Source organism: Schistocerca piceifrons, chromosome 9 (genome assembly GCF_021461385.2).
Source record: "Schistocerca piceifrons isolate TAMUIC-IGC-003096 chromosome 9, iqSchPice1.1, whole genome shotgun sequence".
NCBI lineage: Eukaryota > Metazoa > Arthropoda > Insecta > Orthoptera > Acrididae > Schistocerca > Schistocerca piceifrons.
Window position 1 is genome coordinate 73,531,983 of NC_060146.1, and position 16,965 is coordinate 73,548,947.

Below are 16,965 nucleotides of genomic sequence, written 5' to 3' on the forward strand. Positions count from 1 at the left end.
TGTGCACACTCAAAATGATGCTTATGAAATACACACATTCCATACACAGTGCTAACCAAATAATACTGGATACTTCCGCAGAAGACATGATTCATCGCCACATATACAGTTATCGTAATTTCAGAGACTGGCTTACATTAGATAATCTTTGTACGACATTATAAGAAGCTGGATATTTGAAGTGTGCAGTTCATCACTGCAACTGAACCCATGACAACCATAAATATGAGGGCTATTCCAGTCTTGTGGCTTAGTGCAGTGGTTAGCACATTTACTTCATATGTGAAAGGTCGTGATTTCAGAATGTGTCAACTGTAGAGAACTTCTTTTTTTTTTTAATTTGTATGTTGAATCACAAGATTTTGATTACATTTCAACCAATTAACTAAATGAAAATACCAATTTTTTTTTTTTTTTTTTTTTTTTAATTCTATGCCACGTCAGTTTTGTCATCGTACTGACTTTATTTGCTTTCATTTTTCTGCATATCGTTCTTTTTCAATTTGGAATATGCCAGTGTTGTCTATAATCTGCAACCAAATGCCAAAGGAAGACTGCTCATCGGTTAGTAACATGGCAGCTTGTTTAGCTTGCGTGAGTGTAGTTTCAGGTAACCAGTGATAGTTATAACGTAGCTTACTTTGATTGTCGTGAAGAAAATGATTGTGATTTTAGTTCTGCTGCAGATTATTGACCAGTACTGCCAGCAGTCCAGTTAACATGCAGACCGTGTGACAATGGGTAAACAGTTCTCCGTAAATCACAAATTTCTGCAGTTAATGTTAAGCGACATTTGAGGTAGTGTAAAGTTGATGCCCCTGGAAACTAGTGATTTGGAGTGATGCATCGCTCTATACAATGTGGTAGTCCAACAGTAGGGTCTGGATTTAGTGAATGAATGGCTAGAGAACATTGCCTGTCATCATGTGCAGTGGAGCAGGTGCTCTTAAAATATGGGGGTGTTTTCTGTGATTAGTGTGTGGTCCTCTTATTGCATGTAAGAAAATACTAAATTTGGAAGGATATGAACACATTTTACATCACAGTGTATGCCATACTTTCGAAGTGAAGCTCGTGGCACACGAGACATCCTTTACCTATGGTTCAATCCTCAGTCAGCCAAGGCATTATTTTGTCACTTTTCACTTCTTTCACCTCTGGCAGTGGTTTGTGTATGTGAAGTTACATCATGGTTCTGAGTCAATGTTACATTGTAAGTTCAACAATAATCGGCTAACAGGTCAGAGCGAGGCAAGAGCATACCACCCTCAGTAGGAATCCATCTCGCAGCATATTATGGAGTTCCGACTGATGTTCAGGTTGACGACAGCTTCCCCTTTATTTAGGCAATATTGCAAACCCACTAGAAGTTTTGAGCAGTACTCTGCAGAAAATTAAAGTAACTATAACTTGATAGGCGGTGCCATAGTGTTACTAGCAGGAGATTTTTGCACAAGCGGAATGTGAACTGATGAAATAAACATATGCCTTGCATTCTTCTTTGGGGTCTCAGTTAATATTATTGTGCTTACCAAAACTGTGGAAAGAGGACATCTGAAAAGTGACATATCAGCTGTTCATCTTCCACATATTCTGGTCAAGATTGGAAGCACTGATCTTTGAGAAATAAACAGTGTGATAACTATCCAGAGCAGATTGTGCGCTGCAGAGACCACATCTGATACCAACGACTGATCCAGGCATTGCACACATTAAGGACAAGCCTATGAAATGATTGTGAAATGTAGACATTCTTACCTCGAGTACAGAAAAACAACCAAGCAGCTGTTATGCAATGCTGCTGAAATCTACAAAGCACCTGAAATGATGTACAAACTAACCAATACAGCTGCAAGCACAGAGAAAGTAGTTCATTACTTTAGAATTTTTGAACACTAGATTCTGCAGGTTTCCCACACCACTTATTTATAGTTTCTATCCTCACACTTGTGTTTTTGCTGAAAATTTTGAAGTCACTGATACACTATAATGGCAATAGGGTGCAATTTCACTTGTAATGTAATGCTGCCCATTGTGTTAAACCAAGTCCGATAAGAGAGGAACTGTGTTATTTCACATATTATGATTTGAGAACACTGTGACTGTTTTTGTAAACATCACTGATGAAAAACTACAACCGGTCACACTTTTTGAAAGAATGATTTATTTCATGTCATCTAGTTTCAGGCCTGGACACATCAGACAACAACAAAGATTTTTTGTACAAATTTCTTATTGTCCGATAATATAACAGGGAGAGCGATGTGCTGACCACATGCCCCTCCATACTCACATCCAGTGATGCCTGTGGGCTGAGGATGACACGGTGGCTGGTCAGTACCGTTGGGCCTTCATGGCCTGTTCGGGAGAAGTTTTTAGTTTTTTAATAATATAACAGAATATTTGTGATTTTCCTGTTTACAAAAGCTCTTACATATTTGCATAATGGTTATGGTGAAATTAATCATTCCTTAAAAACATGGTTGGTTGTAGTTTTTTTTCTTCAGTTCTATTTGAGAAACAGTGTGTCTTCCATGGGTTTCATTGATCTCCAGTGACCTAACATCTAATTTCAGGAGACTGCAGACCCCCCATAATGTACACTGCAGTGATGATAAATAAATTACAATAACACACACTGAAAAATCACGAGTTGACATGAGGCAGGGCTGTTCCTCCCAAGAGCAGCTTTATGTGGCTTGCTTGTGCACTGATCAGCCAGAACATTACAACCACTGACATACTATTGATATAAACCCATCCTGGTGATAGCAACATCACTTGGTGAGGAATGACTGCTTGTCAGATACACGCATGATGAGTGTAGTATCTATCAGTGAGCATGCTGTCTGTATGTAGAACGAGAAATCCAATCGATTATCTGTGTCTGACGCAGGGAAGATTGTGATGGCCCAGAGGCTCAGCACGAGCATTTCAGAAACTGCATGACATGTTGGGGGGGGGGGGGGGGGGGTTTGAAGTGCGTGCTGCGGTGAGTGTTTTAAACACATGGAGAAACCAAGTTGAAACCACGTCCAGATGTCGTGGGGTTGCGTGGCCACCCTCATCACAGATGTCAGAGGTTGCAGGCTGCACCCTAATCTACATCTACGTGGATACTCTGAAAACACACTTAAGTGCCTGGCAGAGGATTCATCGAACCACCTTCACAATAATTCTCAGTGCTGGAAAAAATGAACACCTATATTTTTCTGTGTGAGCTCTGATTTCCCTTATTTTATTATCATGGTTTCTCCCTATGTAAGTTGGAACCAACAAAATATTTTCACATTCGGAGGAGAAAGTTGGTGATTGAAATTTCTTGAGAAGATGCCACCGCAACGAAAATCACTTTTGCTTTAATGGTGTCCACCCCAAATCCTGTATCATGTCAATGGTACTCTCTCCCCGATTTTGCAATAATAAAATCCTATCTGGTAAGGATCCCAGACTGCGCACCAGTACTTCGGAAGAGAATGGACAAGTGTAGTGTATGCCGTCTTTTTAGCAGACCTGCTACATTTTATATAAGTGTTTTGGCAATAAAATGCCATCTTTTGTTTGCCTTCCCCATAACGTGTTCTATGTGCTCCTTCGAATATAAGTTGTACGAAACTGTAATTCCTAGGTATTTAGCTGAATTTATGGCCTTTAGATTTGACTGATTTATTGTGTAACCAAGGTTTAACGGATTCCTTTTAGCACTTTTGTGGATGACCTCACACTTTTCATTATTTGGGGTCAATTGCCAATTCTCACACCAGACAGACGGTGCATCCACAGCCGACGACCCGTGCTTATGCCAATGATAACACGACAACATCGGCAACTACTACTGAAATGGGCAGGTGACCAGTGGCACTGGACGCTGGTGCAGTGGCAGTGTGTTGCACGGTCTGACAAATCCCAACACCTTCTTTGTCATGACAATAGGAGGGTGCAAATCCACCATCTTCCAGGGAACAGTTCTTTGCCACCTGTACTGAGACACGGAGACAAGCTGGCGGTGGCTCCATTATGCCCTGGGGAACATTCACATGGGCATCCACGAGTCCTTACTGAGAGCAGTGGCACTTTTTAACACGATAATGTGCCATGCCACAAGAACGAGAGTGTGATGGAGTGGTTCGAGGAACAGAGTGGTGAATTCCACTTGATGTGCAGGTCCCCCAACTCACCAGATCTGAACCCAATCGATCACATTTGAGATATGGCGTCAGAGATCATCATCTCCCTCCCCGAATTTATGATGTGTGTACAGATGTGATGCCAACCCCATCCAGCGAATTAGCAAGGTGTCATTGCTTCCATGCCACAATGTGTTGCCACTGTTGGCTATGACAAAGGTGGGCATACCAGCTATAAGATGATGATGATGTTGTTTTTGTTGTTGTTCTGGTCTTCAGTCCTGAGACTGGTTTGATGCAGCTGTCCGTGCTACCCTATCCTGTGCAAGTTTCTTCATCTCCCAGTACCTACTGCAACGTGTACCCTTCTGAATCTGGTTAGTGTATTCACCTCTTGGTCTTCCTCTATGATTTTTACCCTCCACGCTGCCCTCCAATGCTAAGTTTGTGACCCCTTGATGCCTCAGAACATGTCCTACCAACCGGTCCCTTCTTCTCGTCCAGTTGTGCCACAAACTCCTCTTCTCCACAATTCTATTCAATACTTCCTCATTAGCTGTGTGATCTACTCAACTAATATTCAACACTCTTCTGTAGCACCACATTTTGAAAACTTCTATTCTCTTCTTGTCCAAACTATTTATCGTCCATGTTTCACTTCCATACATGGCTACACTCCATACAAATACTTTCAGAAATGGCTTCCTGACACTTAAATCTATACTCGATGTTAACAAATTTCTCTTCTTCAGAAACGCTTTCCTTGCCATTGCCAGTCTAGATTTGATATCCTCTCCACTTCGACCATCATCAGTTATTTTTCTCCCCAAATAGCAAAACTCCTTTACTACTTTAAGTGTCTCATTTCATAATATAATTATCTCAGCATCACCTGACTTAATTCGACTACATTCCATTATCCTTGTTTTGCTTTTGTTGATCTTCATGTTATATCCTCCTTTCAAGACAATGTCCGTTCCATTCAATTGCTTTTCCAAGTCCTTTGCTGTCTCTGACAGAATTACAATGTCATCGGCGAACATCAAAGCTTTTATTTCTTCGACATGGATTTTAATACCTACTCCGAATTTTTATTTTGTTTCCTTTACTGCTTGCTCAATATACAAATTGAATAACATTGGGGAGAGGCTACAACCCTGTCTCACTCCCTTCCCAACCACTGCTTCCCTTTCATGCCCTTTGACTCTTATAACTGCCATCTGGTTTCTGTACAAATTGTAAATAGCCTTTCGCTCCCTGTGTTTTAACCCTGCCACCTTTAGAATTTGGAAGAAAGTATTCCAGTCAACATTGTCAAAAGCTTTCTCTAAGTCTACAAATTCTAGAAACATAGGTTTGCCTTTCCTTAGTCTTTTTTCTAAGATAAGTCGTAAGGTCAGTATTGCCTCACATGTTCCAATATTTCTACGGAATCCAAACTGATCTTCCCCGATGTCGGCTTCTACCAGTTTTTCCATTCATCTGCAAAGAATTAGCGTTAGTATTTTGCAGCTGTGACTTATTAAACTGATAGTTCGGTAATTTTCACATCTGTCAACACCTGCTTTCTTTGGGATTGGAATTATTATATTCTTCTTGAAGTCTGAGGGTACTTCACCTGCCTCATACATCTTCCTCACCAGATGGTAGAGTTTTGTCAGGACTGGCTCTCCCAAGGCTGTCAGTAGTTCTAATGGAATGTTGTCTACTCCCAGGGCCTTGTTTCGGCTCAGGTCCTTCAGTGCTCTGTCAAACTCTTCACGCAGTATCGTATCTCCTATTTAGCCTTCGTCTACATTCTCTCCCATTTCTATACTATTGTCCTCAAGTACATCGCCCTTGTATAGACCCTCTATATACTCCTTCCGTCTTTCTGCTTTCCCTTTTTTGGTTAGAACTGGGTTTCCATCTGAGCTCTTGATATTCGTACAAGTGGTTCTCTTTTCTCCAAAGGTCTCTCTAATTTTCCTGTAGGCAGTATCTATCTTACCCCTAGTGAGATAAGCCTCTACAACCTTACATTTGTCCTCTAGCCATGCCTGCTTAGCCATTTTGCACTTCCTGTCGATCTCATTTTTGAGACGTTTGTATTCCTTTTGGCCTGCTTCATTTACTGCATTTTTATATTTTCTCCTTTCATCAATTAAATTCAATATTTCTTCTGTTACCCAAGGATTTCTACTAGCCATTGTCTTTTTACCTACTTGATCCTCTGCTGCCTTCACTACTTTATCCCTCAGAGCTACCCATTCTTCTTCTACTGTACTTCTTTCCCCCACTGCTGTCAATTGTTCCCTTACGCTCTCCCTGAAACTCTGTACTTATCCAGGTCCCATCTCCTTAAATCCACACCTTTTTGCAGTTTCTTCAGTTTAATCTACAGTTCATAACTAATAGATTGCGGTCAGAGTCCACATCTGCCCCTGGAAATGTCTTACAATTTAAAACCTGGCTCCTAAATCTCTGTCTTACCATTATATAATCTATCTGATACTTTTTAGTATCTCTGGGATTCTTACATGTATAAACCTTCTTTTATGATTCTTGAACCAAGTGTTAGCTATGATTAAGTTATGCTCTGTGCAAAACTCTACCAGATGGCTTCCTCTTTCATCTCTTAGCCCCAATCCATATTCACCTCCTATGTTTCCTTCTCTCCCTTCTCCTACACTCGAATTCCAGTCACCCATAACTATGAAATTTTCGTCTTCCTTCACTATCTGAATAATTTATTTTATATCCTCATACATTTCATCAATTTCTTCATCATCTGCAGAACTAGTTGGTATATAAACTTGTACTACTGTAGTAGGCGTGGGCTTCGTGTCTATCTTGGCCACAATAATGCTTACACTATGCTGTTTGTAGTAGCTTACCCGCATGCCTATTTTTTTATTCATTATTAAACCTACTCCTGCATTACCTCTATTTGATTTTGTATTTATAACCCTGTATTCACCTGACCAAAAGTCTTGTTCCTCCTGCCACCGAACTTCACTAATTCCCACTATATCTAACTTTAACCTTTCCATTTCCCTTTTTAAATTTTCTAACCTACCTGCCCGATTAAGGGATCTGACATTCCACGCTCCAATCCGTAGAAAGCCAGTTACCTTTCTCCTGATAACAACGTCCTCTTGAGTAGTCCCCGCCCGGAGATTCGAATGGGGGACTATTTTACCTCCGTAATATTTTACCCAAGAGGACACCATCATCATTTAACCATACAGTAAAGCTGCATGCCCTCGAGAAAAATTACGGCTTTAGTTTCCCCTTGCTTTCAGCCGTTTGCAGTACCAGCACAGCAAGGCCGTTTTGGTTATTGTTACAAGGCCAGATCAGTCAATCATCCAGACTGTTGCCCCTGAAACTACTGAAAAGGCTGCTGCCCCTCTTCAGGAACCACACGTTTGTCTGGCCTCTCAACAGATACCCCTCCATTGTGGTTGCACCTACGGTACGGCCATCTGTATCGCTGAGGCACGCAAGCCTCCCCACCAACGGCAAGGTCCATGGTTCATGGGGGGGGGGGGGGGGGGGGGGAGCTACAAGATAGGTGGTCATAATTTTCTGACTGATCAGTGTATGCGAGCCCATCAAGCAGCCTGCTTGTTGTGGTGACACACTCTAAAATAATAGATGAGATTGTAGAAAGAGCAATACACAAATTGATACTTACCTATAAATACTTATAATTTATCCACCACCATTGCTACCAACACATTCAATGGAGGATGATGTAACTACACTGCTAACCATTATAATTGCAACACCAGGATGTCTAGCAAATGATGAAATTTTACATGGCCCAGTCACACTGATGTCTCCACCAATTATGTTCAATGTCAATGTGCAGTAACCAATTACAGACAACAGGTGGCAGCACTAACAGTGGAGTGTACATAAATATAAAGCATGTTGGGAGGAGGGCAACACTGGAAACAGTGCAGTCACTGTAATGCAGCGATGGATCGATTTATCTGACATCCAAAAGGGCATGATTATTGGCTTTTGGGCCAAGGGTAGAAGTATTTCTGCAACAGCTAAGATTTTAAACTGTTTGCATGCCACCATGGTTCAAGTATATCATCCATGGCAAAATGGGGCTATTCAGAACTCGTGCTGAGACAACTGCGGTGCACAACGGGCCGTAGATAATAGGGATGAACATGGCTGCAGAGGTGACTATGGGTGAACAGATGTGCAACTGTTGAGCAACTGACCACCCAGATGAACCAAGGGACTACCAACAGTGTCTCCTCAGCGACTGTTCAGCCGACGTTGCTGCGTATGGCTCTCTACAGCAGGCATCTAGTTCATGGCTGCTCATGGACAATGAAAGCTGTACAGTGTGAAATGTGTGAAAGCAAACAAGGAGGGAGCATTACGGCCTGGGGAATATTTTTGCATCGTTCCCTGGGTGATCTTGTCATTCTGGAAGACACAATGGATCAAGAGTAGTATGCATCTATCCCTGGGGACCACATCCACCCCTACACACAATTTTTGGTGAGATGGTATGTACCAGTAGGACACTGCAGCTGTCACACAGCTCGCAGTGTATGTGCATGGTCTGAAGAACACCAGAATGAGTTTATCGTACTCCCCTGGCCACCAAATACACCAGATTTAAATCAATCTGAGAATTTGTGGAACTATCTTGATCAGGCAGTTTGCACCATGGAGCCTCAACCGAGGAACCTAGTGCAGCTGGCCACAACACTGGGGTCGGCATGTCGGCACCATCCAGAACCTCACTGATTCTTTTCCAGCACATCTCGAAGTGGTTCATGCTGCAAAAAGTGTTATTCACGCCTATCACTGGTGGTAACATTAATGTGACTGAACACTGCATTAATTGTGCATATACAGTATAGAAGGAAGAATACACAATTACATTTGTAGGTGATTTGGGGATATACAAGGTACAAAATATAATATACAGAGGTGCCATCTCTGGCAGGAGCAATGGCTCTAAGCAGGCCAGGCATCAAATTGAATTGAACTTGAATGGTAGATAACTCATAACAATGCTTAAAATTTCAACTTAGCATGAGTTCATGGCTGTATTCCTTGTGAAGGTGATAACCCTAGTGGTACTGAAACCTGGTCAAGGCTTATTACAGTAAATTTTATGCAACCAGTTGGCTGTATACATCATTTATTGAAAGATATGAGTAAGTTATTCCACGCCTTCCCAACTCTATGGCAGAGTACATCGACTTTAGTGGTTGGCAAGCAACAATCCGTGACCAGATGTTTTCAATGGGTGAGAGTCTAGAAATCTGCTACCCAGGACAACAGTCAAATACACTACATATAGATCTAGGTCAGGGCAGTGCAATCAATATGTATTCATTGAGAACATAACACTAACTGTTCAAATTATCAGTTATGTGAGCTGGAGGTGACAGTTAAGTGCACCTAATGGCCCCTGGTAACAGTAATAAATGCAATATGATGATGTTTATTCTTCTTGGAGATGTCTATCAAGATGCTGTAGGCAGAACCAGGATTTGTCTGAAAAGACAACATAGGGCCACTTCTGTCGAGTGCACCCTATTGGCGTGCCTTTCTCTGCTGCTGCATCATGAGCATTCACAACAACGATTGCTGTGCTGAGAGCCTGTGATGTGAGGGACTTGTAGCACTGTCTTTCTGTATACTAGTGGCGTAACAAACATAAATGGCCCCCGGGGCATGACCCTCTATTGGCAGCCCCCATTGGCACCCAGGGCGCAACACTTTATTGGCACCTCCTCTCCCTGCTGGTTATGGCACTACACTTTATTGGCATCCTGCCCCCTCCAGGAACACGTATAGTAATCTAATGTATAGAATTTACTCTAATAATAATATATCCCCCCCCCCCCCCAAAGAACCATGGACCTTGCCATTGGTGGGGAGGCTTGTGTGCCTCAGCGATACAGATAGCCGTACCGTAGGTGCAACCACAATGGAGGGGTATCTGTTGAGAGGCCAGACAAACGAGTGGTTCCTTAAGAGGGGCAGCAGCCTTTTCAGTGGTTGCAGGGGCAACAGTCTGGATGATTGATTGATATGGCCTTACAACACTAACCAAAACGGCCTTGCTGTGCTGGTACTGCAAACGGCTGAAAACAAGGGGAAACTACAGCCGTAATTTTTCCCGAGGGCATGCAGCTTTACTGTATGGTTAAATGATGATGGCGTCCTCTTGGGTAAAATATTCCGGAGGTAAAATAGTACCCCATTCGGATCTCCGGGCGGGGACTACTCAGGAAGACGCCGTTATCAGGAGAAAGCAAACTGGCGTTCTACGGATCGGAGCGTGGAATGTCAGATCCCTTAATCGAGCAGGTAGGTTAGAAAATTTAAAACGGGAAATGGATAGGTTAAAGTTAGATATAGTAGGAATTAGTGGAGTTCGGTGGCAGGAGGAACAAGACTTTTGGTCAGGTGAATACAGGGTTATAAATACAAAAACAAATAGGGGTAACACATGAGTCGGTTTAATAATGAATAAAAAAATAGGAGTGTGGGTAAGCTGCTACAAACAGCATAGTGTAAGCATTATTGTGGCCAAGATAGACACGAAGCCCACTCCGACTACAGTAGTACAAGTTTATATGCCAACTAGCTCTGCAGATGACGAAGAAATTGAAGAAATGTATGATGAAATAAAAGAAATTATTCAGATTATGAAGGGAGACGAAAATTTAATAGTCATGGGTGACTGGAATTCGAGTGTAGGAAAAGGGAGAGAAGGAAACATAGTAGGTGAATATGGATTGGGGCTAAGAAATGAAAGACTAAGCCGCCTGGTAGAATTTTGCACAGAGCACAACATAATCATAACTAACACTTGGTTTAAGAATCATGAAAGAAGGTTGTATACATGGAAGAACCCTGGAGATACTAAAAGGTATCAGATACATTATATAATGTAAGACAGAGATTTAGGAACCAGGTTTTAAATTGTAAGACATTTCCAGGGGCAGATGTGGACTCTGACCACAATCTATTGGTTATGACCTGTAGATTAAAACTGAAGAAACTGCAAAAAGGTGGGAACTGAAGGAGATGGGACCTGGATAAACTGAAAGAACCAGAGGTTGTACAGAGTTTCAGGGAGAGCATAAGGGAACAATTGACAGGAATGGGGGAAAGAAATACAGTAGAAGAAGAATGGGTAGCTTTGAGGGACGAAGTAGCAAAGGCAGCAGAAGATCAAGTAGGTAAAAAGACAATGGCTAGTAGAAATCCTTGGGTAACAGAAGAAAAATTGAATTTAATTGATGAAAGGAGAAAATATAAAAATGCAGTAAATGAAGCAGGCAAAAAGGAATACAAACGTCTCAAAAACGAGATCGACAGGAAGTGCAAAATGGCTAAGCAGGGATGGCTAGAGGACAAATGTAAGTCTGTAGAGGCTTATCTCACTAGAGGTAAGATAGATACTGCCTACAGGAAAATTAAAGAGACCTTTGGAGAAAAAAGAACCACTTGTATGAATATCAAGAGCTCAGATGGAAACCCAGTTCTAAGCAAAGAAGGTAAAGCAGAAAGGTGGAAGGAGTATATAGAGGGTCTATACAAGGGCATTGTACTTGAGGACAATATTATGGAAATGGAAGAGGATGTAGATGAAGATGAAATGGGAGATACGATACTGCGTGAAGAGTTTGACAGAGCACTGAAAGACCTGAGTCAAAACAAGGCCCAGGAGTAGACAACATTCCTTTAGAACTACTGACGGCCTTGGGAGAGCCAGTCCTGACAAAACTCTACCATCTGGTGAGCAAGATGTATGAGACAGGCGAAATACCCTCAGACTTCAAGAAGAACATAATAATTCCAATCCCAAAGAAAGCAGGTGTTGACAGATGTGAAAATTACCGAAAAATCAGTTTAATAAATCACAGCTGCAAAATACTAACGCGAATTCTTTTCAGATGAATGGAAAAACTGGTAGAAGCCGACATCAGGGAAGATCAGTTTGGATTCCGTAGAAATATTGGAACACGTGAGGCAGTACTGACCCTACGACTTATCTTAGAAGATAGATTAAGGAAAGGCAAACCTACATTTCTAGCATTTGTAGACTTAGAGAAAGATTTGACAGTGTTGATTGGAATACTCTCTTTCAAATTCTGAAGGTGGCAGGGGTAAAATACAGAGAGCGAAAGGCTATTTACAATTTGTACAGAAACCAGATGACAGTTATAAGAGTTGAGGGGCATGAAAGGGAAGCAGTGTTTGGGAAGGGAGTTAGACAGGGTTGTAGCCTCTCCCCAATGTTATTCAATCTGCATATTGAGCAAGCAGTGAAGGAATGAAAAGAAAAATTTGGAGTAGGTATTAAAATCCATGGAGAAGAAATAAAAACTTTGAGGCTTGCCGATGACATTGTAGTTCTGTCAGAGACAGCAAACGACTTGGAAGAGCAGTTGAATGGAATGGATAGTGTCTTGAAAGGAGGATATATGAAGAACATCAACAAAAGCAAAATGAGGATAATGGAATGTAGTCGAATTAAGTCGGGTGATGCTGAAGGAATTAGATTAGGAAATGAGACACTTAAAGCAGTAAAGGAGCTTTGCTATTTGGGGAGCAAAATAACTGATGATGGTCGAAGTAGAGAAGATATAAAATGTAGATTGGCAATGGCAAGGAAAGCGTTTCTGAAGAAGAGAAATTTGGTAACATCGGATATACATTTAAGTATCAGGAATTCATTTGTGAAAGTGTTCATATGCAGTGTGGCCATATATGGAAGTGAAACATGGACGATAAATAGTTTGGACAAGAAGAGAATTGAAGTTTTCAAAATGTGGTGCTACAGAAGAATGCTGAAGATTAGATGGGTAGATTACATAACTAATGAGGAGGTACTGAATGGAATTAGGGAGGAGTTTGTGACACAACTTGACCAGACGAAGGGATCGGTTGGTAGGACATGTTCTGAGGCATCAAGGGATCACCAATTTTGTATTGGAGGTCAGCGTGGAGGGTAAAAATCATAGAGGGAGACCAAGAGGTGAATACACTAAGCAGATTCAAAAGGATGTAGGTTGCAGTAGGTACTGGGAGATGAAGAAGCTTACACAGGATAGAGTAGCATGGAGAGCTGCATCAAACCAGTCTCAGGACTGAAGACCACAACAACAACAACAACAACAACAACACAATATATTTTTTTGAAAATCTTGCTTGTCTTGGAGACCATTTGGCACCCATGTGCAAGTGGCATTTGGGGCCCGATAGACCCCCTTGCCCCCTCCCTCCACCTCACTCGTGGATATTTGTGTCGTTGCAAACATGCCCACTTCCTAAGTAAAGGTACACAATACAACTGTACAATCCTGCATGGCCTAGTGATGGTAATGTCTGTCCTGTAATGTGCTAGTCTCGTAGTGCCATTAGGATCCTGCTAGGTATTGAGTATGGCTCTCCTGAACCCATTGATTCCATATTCCCAAGAGAGTCGTGTGGTTTTCAGCAACACAAACAGCCAAATCATGGAACGATAAAGCGTAGTCTCAACAGGCCACGACCCTCCCATTGTCGAAGACAGGTGTAGGCTTGCACACACAATTCTTTCTAATGCGAGACATAAAACGATCCCACAAACAACATTCAAGCGTGTAACCCTTTCTTATTTACAGAATGTAAATATCTTCAGTCCTGTGTATTATGCGTGTTTGTTTTGAAATATTTATCATTTGCGTATCCGAGCTTGCCCATTTCACCTGAATGAGATGTCTGTCTCAGCACCAGCTTTGGTAGTGGGAAGTTGACGATGGAATATAAATACTCAAAGGAGTAAAGTAGTTGGGGTGCTGAGAAGCCAATAGTATGGCTACCAGCTATTATGGATTTTCTGTATCTGTTATAGACTTATCACTTTAATTAAACTGTTAAGGGAAGTTATTAAAAAACTATGGAAATAGACATTTTAAAATTTACTGTTTTACAAAAAAGACCGAAAAGGTAATGTTTAAAATTTGTTAATCATATGCTATCAAAGTGTTTTATAGATTGTAATGATTTCCTTCCTGAGTACACAGTAAACCTGTTTATGAATGATTTCTTCACCACAGCTCTTACTAAAATAGGCTGTGTCGTTTTGATTACCTATCATCCTGCCCTGAAAAGAGGAACATCCTACCCAAGATCCTTCCCAACCCTCCTCAAGTGCTGTACCGTTGCCCAACCAACTTCCACAACGCGCTAGTCCATCCCTGTGCCACTCCAAACCCCAACCCATTGCCACATGGACCACATCCCTGTGGAAGACCCAGGTGCAAGACCTACCCAATTCACCCACCCACCACTTCCTGTTCCTGTCCTTTCACAGGCTTATCCTCCCCTATCAGAGGCTGGGCCACCTGTGGAAGCTGCCATGTCATATGCCAGCTCTGATGCAATTGTTGCCCAGCTTTTTACATTTGTATGACTAGCAACCAGCTGTTCACAAGAATGAAAGGCCACCACCAAACTGTGGCCGAGAGCAAAGTAGATCACCTTGTGGCACAACATGTAGCTGAACATAACATTGATTTCAATGGCTGCTTCATTACCCAAACCATGTCGGTCCACCCTTCCTCCACGAGCCTTTCCGAAATGTACAGATGTTAGTTATCCTTACAACACATTCTCTTCTCCCAAAACCATCCTGGCCTCAACCTACAGTAATTTACTCTCCCCACACTTTCCAACTCCTCTGTACTATCCACTCTCTCCTATTCTCACCCCATCACCCTCTTTGTGTGCCATCCTATGCCAAAGCATCTACCTGTCTTTCCCTTTCCCCACTTCTCTCCTTTTGTGCTCCTCTTTCCCCATAGCCTCTTGACACAGTGTCTGTTGGCAGTCTAATTCCTGGACACTCTGCCAGACAGTGCTCTTCTCTCTCCCCACTCCTACCCTGCTATCCATTCTCCTTCCTTGCCACCCCCAGATTGCCACCTCCGTTCTACGTGACAGTTGCGTTCCGGTCCGAGATGGTGGTCATGTGTGCGCTTCCTTGTGTGAATGACTGTAAGTGTGTTTCCTTTTATAAAGAAGGCTTTGGCCAAAAGCTAGTGCCTGTCTGAAAGTCAATGAGTCATCTTTATGGTGAGTAGCAATCTATATTTTCTTTATATTGTTTATTTTCCAGCCTGGTGTTTCCACTGTTTGATTTCACCTTAAATTAGGATACGAACAAAACTGCTATAAAAACAAGAAAAGTCATAAGGCTCAAGGCCTTGTCTGTAAGCTGTTGTGTTTTTTCTAACCAGATGGTGCCACAAGATACACTGTTCACTTATTTATCTATACTTATTACTACACACCACAGTGTCACTATCATAGCAAAAGGCCCTTGTTAGAAAAAAACAACACTGAATTTTGATCTAGTGTGAATATAGCAACTACGACCATACAGCCAAAAGGAAACTCACCTGGCTTGACAGCAGCTTGCCCAGTGAATTAGGTGGAATTTTGTTGTCCATGACTGTGACAATACCCGACACCCCACTTCAGATGTTTATTTTCACGCTGTGCTATAAATTGGCATTTTTGTTCCTTCCAATACATCATAATAACTCATAACCCAAAATAAAAATTTTAAAGAGGAAAAGGAGACAAAGGAGATTGCACGAAAACCCACTGTGTCCTCGGTTTGGCTAACATTTGTTGTTGCATGTCCAAATTGAAAATTAATGACTTAATTTTGTCTTTCCGCAGTTGCCCTGTAAGCTGTTGTTGAGCAGTGTATTTAACAGAAAAGTGTCTTTTCATGTTATATTCTTTCACAACAGGCAATGATTCACTACACAACAAACAGCTTTATTGTTGTGCATCATGAAGGAGTAATTCTCAGTCCATTTCTCCTGGAATTGACAACATTAACGCCAGACATTTTGTGAGTAAACTTGACAGGGACACTGCATGAAATTAAGACATAACTAGCACAGAACTTTACGTGCGAACTGACAACAGAGAACTAGTTTGTTCAGTGGGACCTGCGGCTGTTGTTGAAGTCAGCACATTTCATGGGCACTCTGTAAGTTTAGTCGCATTGTTGCCTACTACAAGCATTCGTGCTCTACCAATGTGTAGCGTAGATGTAGGCCGTAAATAACGTGTGCATTTGACTGCTATGCTGCACCAGCATTGGGTGGCAGCTCTTTACCGCACTACAGATGCAAGGTGTTAATGGGATATTGGCTACTTCCATAGTGACAGCTGATGCAGCAACAGCCAGTCGCTGAGGGCAGCTCTTGCCTGCGTGGCATCCCTTGCCTAGTGAACACCAGCTGTCCGCCACGGTCTGGGGCGTATCACCAGGCAGCATTCTTGTCTGGTCAATTCTTTAAGCAAGACATTCACTGGTCTGCATCATGAGCTGCAAACCTGTGCCGAGCCTAGCCCAATGTCAGCAGGAATACCCGAAAATGCGTCCCGGGTGGAGTACAGTGTGAGTGCCTTATCCTCTCCTGCAGATATCGAGATATTGTCTGCGCTGTGGATTGAAATCGACCACGGGCTGGATCTGGCCCGTGGGCATCCAGTTGCCTACCCATGATCTAGCTGGGGTAAAACTCTTTATTTTTATGTCAAGCTGGAGGAGACACATTTTCATGATCTCATACAGTGAGTGCAATCTGATGTTGACTCAAAGCATCTTTTACCTGGCACAGCAGTGGAAGCCATGTCTGAAGACGATATAGACGGCTAAAAGGCATTGAGCTGATGCGCTGTGGTGGTGGCCAGCTGATGGCAACACAGTTTCCCTGGAATCAGGCTCGGCTGCAGCAGAACGTGTGACGACTTGACAAAGATCAGCAATGCTCACAGGACAGCCCTGTGG